At 39.5% G+C, this 11,942-nt stretch overlaps 1 long non-coding RNA gene across 2 annotated transcripts; it reads left to right on the forward strand.

Annotated features, from left to right (window-relative positions):
* Positions 1-384: 384 nt before the first annotated feature.
* On the forward strand, positions 385-10,481 carry LOC135409008 (uncharacterized). 2 transcript variants are annotated; one of them, XR_010427976.1, is made up of 5 exons: positions 385-3,055; positions 4,550-4,640; positions 5,479-5,524; positions 5,805-5,910; positions 8,353-10,481. It is a non-coding gene; the product is annotated as an uncharacterized LOC135409008 (long non-coding RNA). The 2 variants fall into 2 exon arrangements; XR_010427977.1 differs by lacking the exon at positions 5,479-5,524.
* Positions 10,482-11,942: the final 1,461 nt, after the last annotated feature.

Here is an 11,942-nt window from a genome sequence, read left to right on the forward strand (position 1 = left end):
AAAGAATTTATAATAGAAAATAAAACCTTTAAAATTTCTTTTTCCCTCTTCATCATTTGTGTGGTTAGTCTGCTGCTAAAAGTATTTATGCTCCTATCTCTAGTCTTTCTAATTGTGAGCATGTTGCCTTTTCCCCCTGCCATGCCGTGCTTTTTAATTCTACTTGTTGCTGTAGCATCCAGAAGGAAATAACATGATGAAAACCTCTTAATGCACTTTACTGTACAGCAAAAGAGGAAGACATAGTTTTTCCAGTCTCCAAAGTCCCTATCCTTTGCTATCTTTTGGAGGTAACTTAATATATTTCTTACAATATTAACTATTTAGCTATGTGCATATATTATATATATATATATATATATATATATATATATATATATATATATATCACCTTCCATCCATCTGTCTCCTCCTCCACCAACCATCATCAACTGTTTGAACTCCTGTGGTTACAAGAGCAAAGATCAGGTTTGAGGAAATGCTTAGATGAATAAATGTGAGAAAGAGGTAGAAATATCAAATTTTAAAACTTAATTGATGGTAATTTAAAGTCTTGAATTCTCTCCACTTCCTCCATCCTACTTCTAAGTGCCTCTGGTCACCCTGCCTTCATCTCTCTGCTCTCCCTTCTTTTCCTTCTCTGTTTAGTTTCTTCTCACCCTGTTAGTCTGTTATAACCCTCATTTGTATACAGGGTATTTTCCTCCCTTTTCCAGCAGTTTCTTCCCCTTGAGCACTCTCATTTCCCTCTCCGTTGCTCCCCCCAGTTGCCCGAGATTTTCAATCATCACTTCATGGCAGTGTTCCCTGAACCTCCCCGAGCTCACACTGCTGTACCTGCCGCGGAAAGAAAAACACATTACTTGATTCATTTTAGAAACGATTTTACAGTACGTCAAGGTAAAAAGGCTTGGGGATATAAACAAGCTCAGAAATGTTTCGAGATCAGGTAGATGTAATTAGAACACAGGCTGTTGATTAGATTACTTTATTTTGCAACAATGGGAGTTTAATCACGTTGGAAATTGGTTACAGGATTTCTTGTGGTGATTAGGTATTTCTATCATATTTTAGTCATCTTTAATTACACAAATAAATACTAGTTGTTTACTTTTTTGGCTTACTTTTTTTCTGTCAGTGTGCAGACAGTGACTAGGCCTGCTGCTCAGCAGCCACGGTAAGTGCAACCAGCCTCCTCACGGCATCCACAGAGAGAGGAGGAGAGAGCTCAGTTCTCTTCCTTTGAGAGAGGATTGCTCATTACCTGTTTCACAATTCATCCCTCACACTCATCAAAGCTCTGTTTGCTTCTGTTTTAAACCTCAGACAGCAAAGGAGAAGTTATTATGTCCAGTTCAGGCTATGCAGAAACATCCTTCTTGAGCAAACCCACAAAGACAGCACCGCAGTCCCTGAGCGGCTGAAGGGAAGCTTGGGGCTCAGTTGATGCACCAAGCGGGGTCAGAGCTGAACTTGGATGTCACAGTATATCCTTCTAGAGCTCTGTGGAGATGCTCCAGGTGCTGTATTCCCCTGGGGATGTGATGACAGTGCTGAGGAATACATTCAGTGCAGGTGGCTCAGGGGTGCATGTTGAGCTCTGGGTGGGAGCCCAAGACAAGAGGCTGTGAACTGCCAACCCTTTGCACGACAAAAGGCACAGGGACCACCTGTGGCACAGCCAGGTGAGGGACACCCAGAGACAAGGCAGGAGCCCGTAACTCGGGAAGAAGAGCGAGTCTGACATACTTGGACTAGGAGAGAAAAAAAAACCCAGGGATTCCTTTGTTCAGAGACCCTCCTCAGAGGCACCAACTCGAGCTGTTTCCCTGTTACTGCACCATGAATAAATTGCTTTATGGAATGAGTCGTCTGACACACTAATACAGGAAGCTTGTAGTCAAACTGATGAGGAACCGAGGAGGCCTGACTGTGTGAGGGGGGTATGCAGGGAGTCAAGAGGGGACCTGTTGGGTCAGTGGAGCCAATGCCGTGAAAGGGCCTCAGTCCCAGCAGTGAAAGTCTGTGGTGCTTGGAGTGTGACTGCCTGAGAGTCTCGTGAATGGTCACACTGGGAAGGTTCCTTAACAACAGGACTGGAGTTTAAATGGCTGTTCCTGAACTATGCAGTGCTGTGGTGGCAGAGCTGGCCCCGGCTCCTCTGCACTAATCTGCTGTGCAGATGCACACACACAGATGCACCATGTCCCTTTACATATATATACACATATATATACATATATACACATATGTATATAGTGCTAGGCTGACAAAACTGATATGGGAAACAGCACAAACTTGTCAGCTTTCTTCCCTTGGCCTGTGGGGCTGCAGCCCCACTGGACTAAAAGTTGCCTGCTCCCTGGGCAGTGCACATTAGCTCCCCGATGGGTTCTGTATCACCAGTTTGTTCCCAGGGGAGGGAGAGCAGAGCTGGCAGTCGCCTGCCTTCGCTGCCACAGGACAGGGCTCGTGGCAGTGGGGGATGGCCACGTTAGGCAGATGCAGACTGCCATTCCCACAGGTCAGGTTTGATACTGTGGACGCATCAAGGTCAAATGAGAGGAGATATAAACACTCCTCTTTAGGCTTCTGCATGCAGTGTGAGAGCTTCTTGTCCTTCAGTACAACAGAGGGAGTTTATAGGATCCCAGGAGGCTTAATGCACCAAGCTGGACCTGATGATAATCTTACAGGAAAACAAATTCTTTTTTTTTCTCCCAAAAGCCTTCCACTTTTTTGAGCCTCTTGGATTGGCTTCCCTCAGCTACCTGGTCACACTGTGCCTGGACTACCACCCTTTCACAGTTTATATGGCACCTAAACCCTCAGAAGGCTCAGCAGACAACACTTCTATGGCTTTAATAATATATTATATAATATATCATAACTATCCTCCCATAATTATTTCCCAACTGCAGATAAATATTTTTTCTTTTTCTTTTTTTTTTTTTATTCATCTTCCTACATCCACCCTGATGTGTTAAATATGTCTTTGGTGATGGAGGTCTGCAAGCAGTCTGCTTCAAAAGTTTAGGCTACACATTGTCTTTAGGTAAGTGGCACAATTTTCAACTTTAGTGTTCCTGTAGCATTAAGAAGTAGATAACTCATTGTGCGATCCAGTATTATTGAGGCTTAGGAACCACACTGGATTTATCTGCAAGACTAAATTCTATAAAGTAAACTTTAAAAGTTGCTGTTAACAGAACATTTGCCCTGTAACACAAGTCTGTTACACTTTGGGCAATCTCTGTGTGTGTGTGTATATCCAGACAGCAATATTGTTACCTTGAGCTGTTGTTGCAGGGAAGGGAAAGTGTGACAAGTAGAGATTTTGTGTCCCTTTACCCTGTAGGTTGATTTTTAAAACTTAATTCTAATGTGTATCCTATCCTGCTGGATTCAAACTCTGACAATATGAGAAACTATTCCTGAAAATAGGTCAATATGGTGAGGAATGAGAGGGAAAACACTGAGAAGGAAACAGAAAAATGAATTGTGTGATCCTAAGATAGTGTTCATGAGCAGACCACAGAAAGAGGTGGTACCAGAAAGATAATGATTGTATTTGCAAATGCAAATTTGAAACATATGAAAACCTATGGAAAAAAATAGAGGAGATTTGAGCAGTAAAATCAAAACTTTGATTAGTTCTTTCAAGACATGAATAGAGAACGTGATCCTCATAAGGACAGCTCTTACTTTTTCTATTAGAGTGAATTTTCAGTCTTGCTTCCTCACTTTTTTTTTCATTTAGTTGAAGTTTTTCTCTGGCAATATTGCAAACTTTTCAACCAACCCACTGTTGCCTTGGTCCCGTATAGCTCCAGAAACATCAACAAAACTTTCTGTGGCCCATAAGCCTGTCTCTTAATGGTGGAGTTGCCTCTCAGAAAGAGTGGTCTTATATTCCTGGAGTAAGTGCTCATACAGTCTTTCTTTGGGGACCAAAAAAAATAATGTGAGGTTCACAACAATCTCCAGCTTATTGTATTTCCCCCCTCCTCCTCGTTTACCCAGTTTTCCAAGAAATCAGTCAGGCAAAGCTGTTCAAATCTGATGCTGGTAAAAGTGTGAAAGTTTAACATAAAAAAAGGAGAAGCATTTCTATATGCCACGGTGAATACCAAAACATATTTGATAACACTGGCTTAAAGTAAGTGTGATAAAGCAGTTTTTAGCATAACATTCTATATTATCTCTTTGCATAATACCTAGCAGATCTTTGGCAGTGTGATCCATTAAGGCAAAATAATACATAAAAGATGCAGTACAAAGAAAAATAAATTGAGGGCATAGATTTCTTTTTGAGCTCCAAGCTGTGCCATGTGGGGAAGCACATTCAAATAACTTCTGTCCATCCACAAAAGCCAGAATGCCTCATCCTTGCAGTTTTGAAACTAAATTCTTGTCACTCTAAGTGATGCTTTGGCTGGGCCATGATCAACAGAACACAGAATTTCAAGGTCTCTGGGATGAACAAGTTCTTATTAACCTATCCATTCTTGGGTTAAAGGCACTGAGAAGTGTCTGTGTTGTCTTGTAGGGAGGTGATAATGACTCACCATGTACCACCAGCTCTTCAAGCTTCTCCTTCCAACAGTCTCTGCTCACAGTCCCAGTGTTTCCAGTGTTCAGTAAGTGATCGTGGGGGATGGTTTGTAGCATAAGAGCAGTTCCCACGGAAGTGTTACAAGAGGTTATTTCCATTGCCTATCTGGATGGAGCACAGTGCCTAGTGATTGCCTACCAGTCCTCTCTTCTGAGAGTTGGCTGCACTTTCTGAGCAGGACTTGGGAGTCTGAAGAAGCTCCCAAGTATTGTTCAACATTATTAAGCAGTAATAACAATGTTCTGCTGTTCCGCATCATTTTCAGTCCAGCAGTGTCAAGATCCATGACATATCCCTGAGACAGAAAATCAGTGTCCTTATTTTAGTGATGCAGATGATGAAGCAGAACGTGGTAATGTGTCTGTCACAAGGACAAATGCAGTAGGACTGGGGTAATGGCAGAAACTTTAATGGGATTTTTCTGTGGTAATCAAAAGATGGCATTTCCAGCAGACCAAGGACTACACTCTAGGCTGAGAGTGGATCTGGGAGGAATGATGTACAATGATTGTACTGATTCCTCCTCCCCTGCCACAGGCTTAATGTTATTTAATGATTGTTATACAGCAGTGCCTCAGGGCTCTGTTCTGCTAGGCTCCTTGTACACAATTAAAAAAAGGTATAATCCTTAACCAAAACCTAAGGTTATAGACTGCATTTCATCTGTTATAACTTTAAAATATCAAGGATTTCCATGGGGAAAAAAATAAAAAAATAACTAAACTGATAGGTGTATTTCAGCCAGGACACTGCATTTGGGGAGTTTTTCCAATGCTCTCACACAAAAAGGAGATAATTTACTAATAAGTTACATAACAAATTTCAGGAACTTATACTAATGATTTTGTCCTTATTGTCATCAGTCCATTCAAATCTTCTCTGCGAGGCAAACTGTAAACGAAAGGGAAGGTGAGATTGATGTGGGATTTTTTAATTTTACTTTTTTAAACTTTTTTCTATTTCACATCTGAGGTAAATGTGCTAAACAGTAAATCCCAAGCTGACAGATTTAGACAGGTCTCTGTATAACAAGCACTCTTTTTCAATCTTTAAATGTCACCACTGCATAAACCTTTTCTATGTTCCCTCCCGTTCTCTAAACCTTTTATAAAACCATTATAATTTTAAAAAGATTTTATTCCTCACAGCTACTGCATAGTGGAGGTAAAACCAAATTTTTCTTTTCCAGGGCGCTGTAACTTGAGATAATATCCAGAGTGCTTGAATTGAAACTTCTATGAAGAATACACACTCGTTTGTCCCCGAACAAGAAAAAATGTGAACATATACATTGTGTAAGTTGCTAGAGATAAAAAAGTGCCCATAAATATGGTTGTGTCACTTTAAATATTTGAAGTATACTAAAGAAAGTAAATAACACTACAATTTTCACTGCAGCAGCCGACAGCTGGCTGGCTTTAAATCTTAGTGGAAACAACATTTCTGGATGCTCTGAGCCTCCACTGTTCCATTTCAGCTAAAGGCAGGATTACTTGAGCTGTATTATATCCTCCATCTCATTTTCAGCTCTATTGCACCAATTATGCAGCCTGGAGGCTTATAGAGGCTTATATTGAGTTTCAGATAGATATAAGAAAGTCGTCTATATTCTCTGTGATAAAAATAGTCATTAATTACTGAGATTTGTAAACCGCTTAGCATCCTTCTTAATGTGGTACATCAGGCATTTTACTCCTTTCTATTGCTAATCACCAAAAAATGTGTGGAGAAAAATACTTCAGGAAGAATGTGATCTTTCTTAGCTGGAATTGAATGCTGGAGTTAGAGGGATGTACAGAAAAGGCTTAGCCACTTCAAGTATGAATTTGGTTTTCAAGGGCTTCATTGTTTGTGTCTATAAAATCGATTAAACGCTGATATTGAAGGCAGCCCCTTGTGCAGGGTTCACCAATATAATCAAATGTCTCCCTTAATCTGCACAGTGGTGTGATGGCATATTAAAAAAAAAAAAAAAAAAAGAAGCCTTATCTAAATGGAAAAGATGTTTTCAAGTGAAGGAGGGTACCAGGGCAAAGTAACAAAAACGCCTTTAGACTTTTTTAAAAGGGCAAGAACAACAACAAACAACTGTTAAATTTTCTATACATGTGAATTACATATATAGAATGTATAGAATGTATAGAACATGTACCAACAGCTCTAAATATGAAATGGCTACTTATCATTCATCTGTTGGTGGGCTTTCATAAGATAGAAGAAAACTGATCAATAATAATTTAAAAAACCCATTCAAATCTGGTTTTAGATCCCCAAACTTCATATTCTAAGTCAGACAGAATAGACCAAGTGAGTACTTAGTGAATAACTTCAGTTTTCATGGGTTATTGTGGTGATTGTTTCTTTTCGGTTTGGGTGTTTTTATAACAACAAGATATTCAGTCTATTAGAGGAAAACCCATTTAACCTGTGTAGTTTTTAAACATTCATTTCCCACATATTTTTTCTTAATTTGAAAAGTCTCCATTTGCAGGTTTTTTTCTTGGTTGTCCTGAGATGGATGATTTAATTACAGAAGCAAATGGGTTTAGGTCTTTTATGGCTCCCATTACCATAGTAGAGAAATGCCTCTCTGGGCATAACTTATCCACATAAACCTGCCTGTAGAGTTGGGAAACAACAACATGGCATCAAGATGTCCTGTGCCTCCTGTTATGTGCCTCAGCCACAAGCCAGGTCTACCCAAGCATGTGGCTTTGCCATGGCATGAGTCTTCCTATGCCCCATGTTTTTGTGCTCATGAAGCCAGGGAGGGTCCTGGCACTGGTGGGCAGCCAGTGGATCTCCTGCCAGGTCGGTGGCACTGGCACTGTGAGCTGGCCCACTGCATGAAGCTGCCTCTCAGTTAAGAGTGAGTACAAGCACACCTGCTTTTCACCCAGAAATAGTAGTTTGGGACAGCTCAACATCCAGCCAAGGAAAAAAAAAAAAAAAGTGTGATTTACTCAAGAGTCCTCTGACTTTACACCAAGGAGAAACACAAAGTTGATAATGCCAGTTTCACACCAGCTTCTCTATGGATAAATAGTGCTGGTGGAAATAATGGTGTGTAGATTACTTGATTGGACCAAAGAGAGATAATATTAATCCTAAAAAATTCATCTGTCTTGCGTCCTTTAATCACTACAGCTGCAAAAGCACCATCAGGAGGTTAGTTTTTACAATAGAATTAGTTAATGTGTATTCACTGGAAGTCCACTGGACTGACTAGAAGTACAACCAGAGTCCAAAACAAGGCAACAGTGAAGACTAATATGTTTAGAGGCATTAACTGAATCATCTATTGCAGAGCTGCACCGGGCTGCAGCTGTGGAGGATCATTAGGAGATCAGCATTCATTGCTCACTGCAAAGTCCTTCAGGACCAAAATGAAAACAAATTCCAAAACTTTTCCGAGATAGAAACTTCGGACAACTGAATTTAGGGATCAGTCCTTGGGAATACATGTTTTGGAACATTTATATGTTGCAGCACCCCCTAAGAGCCCAGTTGTGAAGCAGACATACACACCTCACAGCTTCCAAAATAATATTCCATTGCTGACAAAAGGCAGCCTATTTATTTTTTTCACAATTGACAAATTTCAGGAAAAGTTTCAAATATGTAATCTCAGTCTGATTTTTCTAATATTTTCTTCTTACTTTTCTTCTCTTAATAGTAATGACAAGACCAGATAGGGTATTACCTCATTTATTTCTGTTTGTCCATGGCCCTTTTAGGTCTGTACCTCTGATGTGATATGGGAATCTTGGTGATGGAGTATCCAAGTACTGCATGTGGTTCTTGAACTTCTGTGAGCAAGCAGAGGTGGATAATTCATCCTGGCAGTTTTGAAGTGCAATAAACACCAGGAACCTGAAAAGAGGTAAAGTTTTTCAAATTATTTACCGTTAATTATTTTTTAGTGAAGAGTACACTTAGCATTTTAAAGATGTAATGAAAATCTTATGCTGACTGAGAAAAGCATCTGCATGAAAAACAATTTCTTGTTTTCTCCCACGATGTATTCTTATCTTTTAAACTTTATCCGATGTTGTTCCTGACCTTCATATTTTTGCAAGCCAACAGTTACTATTCATGGCATTTTCCATCAGATTTGTTCGCTGTTATGTATTGCTTCTAAAATTACAGGTCTCGTCCAGTTTTAATTTTTTTTTCATTGTCACCAATAGTATTAAAGATTGTGTCATGACTGGGCACCAAAAGTATTTGCAATGCTGTGGAAAGGAGAAATAAGCTTGTTAAAAAAAAAAATCACATCCTGATTTAACGCTTTTATAATATTCCTCTATTTTTAATAGGAAGTGGGACAACCTGCAATACAGATTTCATAGCTTTTAAACACTAATTTACTCTTGATACTTTTTTCCCCCCAATTTGCCACAACAAGATAATTGTACTGACTGTGCAATGGTGAGTGAGAAAAGATTACAATGTGTAGCATCCCAGTGTTTTTGACAGCCTGATGTATTGCAGCTTGAAACATGTGAGTCCTTTCAGTGTTATTCTCTCATGCTCATTAAAACTGAAAACAGGGTTTTGGAGTCTGACACTGCTTTTCCTGCCTGTTTCCAAGGAAGAGCAGAAATAAGCCATTTGCACTGGTGACACAGGTCCCATTCACATGTTCATACTTGTGACCAAGGGGCTAATTTCCTGTTTCAGTTTCATTCTCATTTTCAGCCTGAGGCTGAAGGGAAATGATGACGGAGATGGCTAAGTGGCACCTCAAGCATATCTGTGCAATCACACGACAGCATTCTGTGCTGACTACAAGTAAGGGCAATACCTGGCTCTGCAACCATTAGTTCTGTGAGATGCTAACCAAGGAGAAGGAATCACGTGTGTTTAGTGAAGAAGATCAAGTCCAATAGTTTTTGTTTAATATGAGCTTTGAACACACTCCCCAGTGCAACCTGAGCTTTCTGTCACCAGCTCAGCTGTTATGTGGCTCTTGTCCCTTTTGCAAGTTGTCAGGTAGAAACACAAGGAGTAGGGAGAGAAAGCATTTGGCTTCTTTCTTCGGAAGAGAGTTAGGATGTTCTAGAGTCAAGCTTCTTATTTAGGGCAAACAAAGCCCCTTTAGACTTAGCCATCAGAATACAGAGAAACAGCATTATTGGTGGGGTTTCTGCTAAGAGACTGAGCCCTGAGCAGTTGCTCAAAAACAGGTAACTTGTTTCATAACAACTCATTTCCTCTCTTTATGGAAATATATCTTGAGTTTTGGTAGAATTCAGACCATGTCCTGCCTTCTTCCCCATGAATCACCATGGATAACAGAGCAGGAAGCTTCATATAAGAGAGAGGAACGGGTCACGCAGCAAAAATATCGGTCCTGGAAAGAAAAGGATATTCCTGTCAAGTATTTAAACAATATATGCCCCTTTTTTTTCTTAAAAGGGGAAAAATAGGTGTTAATAATTCTGTCATGTGCCTTAGGATCTCTGGGTTGACACTTGACATTTGCCTTGTGTTGCTCACATACCCCTGTGGGCATAAAGGTTTGATTAGGACTATGGTAGTTTAGCAGAACACGGTGAAAGGTGGATTATCATTCCAGCAGAGAAATGCCTCAGCAAGTCAATCTGACTTTTGTTCTTTGACTTTACTATCTATTTACTATCTATATCTATTGTATACTAGTCAAACCAACTTTTTAGATTTAATAGGACAGTCTCTTCACTTTGTGAAAGTTGCAGTTCACTGGGCATTATTCCAAAAAGCATCCATTTCCAGCACTTTCAGGGTCAAACCGTTCTTTGCATCTCTGGTTTACATTAAGATTGCACTGTAGCCATTATCCTTTGAAAACTAAAGACAAAGTAGAAGTGGCTTTTCCCTCTCATTTAATCACCACCATTAAGAGTTACAGTGGTAAGGGCAGTGCCCAGTGGCAAATTTCCACATTATGAAATACTGTGAGAACTACCAAAGCCTGACATAGGACATTTTAAATACTGTCCCATGAAAAATATAAAAAAAACAAAGTTTTCTATCTGCTCGGCCAGCTGAATATTTAGAAGAAAAATTAAGGTGACTTTTAAAAGGTTATGTGTCTTAGTGAAGGTGCAGTGTTTAGAGTAGAGTAAGGATTTAAAGCTCAACAAACTAAATGGTATAGTTTCTATTTTTTTTCCAAGTAGACAGAGCACTGCTGTAGCCTACCTGAAGAGAACTCTTGGGTTTTCCCCTAAGGGCTGTGAATAGTTGGGCTTTAGGTTCAACTTAAAGCTGGGCAAATAATAGGAAAAAATAAATCAAAAATATTTGGAGTTATGTTGAAAGGGAAATGCCTGGCCATGTCCTATTGATTTTTATGTTCATCTCTTCAGAAATATTTCTATTCATGTGAGTGAAATTATATTTGTACGAAAGTTTGAGAAATAGACTTTTAGGTTGTAGGCTGAAGTCAGTTTGGTAGTATAGCAAATCCATTTCAGGTCAAAGTGAAAGTAATAGATTTCTGGTTTTAAATTTGTCAGAAGGCTCTTTTCTCTCTCTCTTCCCCTTTTCCCTCTCTCTTTCCTAGGAAGCACTCAGAGTAGGAATGGCTCATGATATAAGAAAACATGCCTTCACCGAAAGAGTGGTCGGGAAAGTGATGGAATCACCATCCCTGGAGGTATTTAAAAGATATATAGGCATGACACTTAGTTTAGTATCATGATTTAGAGATGAACTTTGTAGTGATGGGTTAATGGTTTGACTCAATGGTCTTAGAGGTCTTTTTCAACCTAAATGATTCTATGACTCTAAATGACCCAGTTCCTTGCTGTCCCAGGTGCTGCTGTTATCTAGCTTCAAATACAAATTCAACACTCAGTAGAACAATTCAGTATCTCCAATAATGAAACTCTGTAATATTTTGCTTTTTAGAATCATGATAGAATAATCTTTAACAGCCACATTGTAAACATTCTTTTATACCTCACCCTGGGGTGATTGTTGATCTATCTGAATTGGTTTTTTCTCTCTCTTTCTGTCTGTCCGCTACAAACTTCTTCCCAATCAGTTATATAGTTCTTCCTAATTAGAACCACCCTGAGAAGGACATGCTTTTGAAAACAATTTGAATCTTGTCCTTGAAGTTCTAAACAAGATCTAGGGAGACCTATTCAAAGAAATTTCCTCTTTCTTCCTGCACATCCTGCTGCCCTTGCAGTTGTCTCTCACTTCTGTGCAGGTGATATCTGCCAATGAATTAGGAAGATGTACTGAGACTTCTTTGAAACAAGCAAATCTTTGGTGAAACACACTCTTCCAAAGGTTCAGCAAGAAGATATTATTCTTGTAGTGCTAACAGTAG

This window comes from Pseudopipra pipra, chromosome 2 (assembly GCF_036250125.1).
Source record: "Pseudopipra pipra isolate bDixPip1 chromosome 2, bDixPip1.hap1, whole genome shotgun sequence".
NCBI classification, from domain to species: Eukaryota; Metazoa; Chordata; class Aves; order Passeriformes; family Pipridae; genus Pseudopipra; species Pseudopipra pipra.